We start from the raw sequence: 1,458 nt of genomic DNA on the forward strand, positions 1-1,458 counted from the left end.
ATATATATATATATATGGGGGATATAACAATTAGAGGCGATGAGTAGTTATTTAGGGAGATTCACTACTAGAAAACATGGAATTAGCTACGGAATTCATCGGTAATTCCTAGCTAATCAATCGTTAGTAACTCTTAGCTAATTGAATGTTCTTTAAATTAATTGCTAATCCACAGCTAATGGGATTATCATGAGATACTTGTTGTTTAGCTATGAAATTTCGTCCGTTGATATTTTTTATTTTCTTATGGTGATTTTCTGATAATCTGTGTTGGAATTCCACATCGGTGGATTAAAGGGTCCTTGGTCTCTTTATATGGTCTTGGGCAATCCTCCCCGCTAGCTTTTGAGGTTGAGTTAGGCCCAAGGTCTATTTCTTTATCATGGTATCGGAGTCAGACCCATCCAGTTCATTGTTTCCGATGTTGGGCCCCCCGTCTTATATTATCTATGCTCCGAATGTCCAGTCTTGGGTGTGCGGGGGTGGGGGGTGTTGGAGTCCTATATTGGTGGGTTAAAGGGTCCTTGGTCTCCTTATATTGTCTTGAACAATCCTCCCCTCATGAGCTAGCTTTTGAGGTTGAGTTAGGCCCAAGGTCCATTTCTTTATCAGATGGAGATATAATGACGTAACAGGCTTGTTTAAGAGAATTGCTTAAAAACTCATTTTTCTGATCTTCATTTAATTAGTGTCCGCTTCATAATGATCTTACTTTCCAAAATGATCCAATGGTCTGTATTTTTGATATTTCTTTGTTGGGTGGATCCGGGTCAGGTCACTTTTGGGCCTGACCCAACCCTTTGTAACGATTTTTATTTTATAAAATGGGCTGGAGCCCGAGTTTTATTTAAAAAAAGAAAATCTTTTTGTAAGTTTTTCGTCATGAAAAAAAGGTTAGATAGTCGACTGTGAAGCTTATAACTTCATATATTCGTATCTGAAAGTATGATCTTATGAATGCCAATGGCAAAAATGCCCTATGTTTAGTATGACTTGCCATACAAAATTTCAGATATTTTCAATCGAGGTGCGTGTGAAAATTGATTAAAATATCAGTCATGTATGTATGTCTGAATCCTATTTTGTCAAAATTATATTTTTCATGCATGTATGCTTGCACCTCAGTCATACATGAGTAAAACATGTAAAAACCGGCTGAAATTTTAGATATGTGCATCTAAGAAAAGACAGTCCGGTGCACTAACGCTCTGTTATGCACAAGATTTTGGGAAGGGTCCTACCACAAAGATCTATGTACGCAGTCTTACCTTGCATTTTTGCAAGAGGTTGTTTCTAAGGCTTGAAATAGTCACCTCCTAGTGACATGACAATAATTTTACCAATTATCTGTACAAAAATTTTTTTTACTAATTTGTTCTTTGAATTTCTACAATCCAACTCACTATTCAACACTCAAATACACTACGCTCAAATTTAAAACATAAGTTTCACATATCA

Source organism: Capsicum annuum, chromosome 2 (assembly GCF_002878395.1).
Source record: "Capsicum annuum cultivar UCD-10X-F1 chromosome 2, UCD10Xv1.1, whole genome shotgun sequence".
In the NCBI taxonomy this organism is placed as follows: Eukaryota; Viridiplantae; Streptophyta; class Magnoliopsida; order Solanales; family Solanaceae; genus Capsicum; species Capsicum annuum.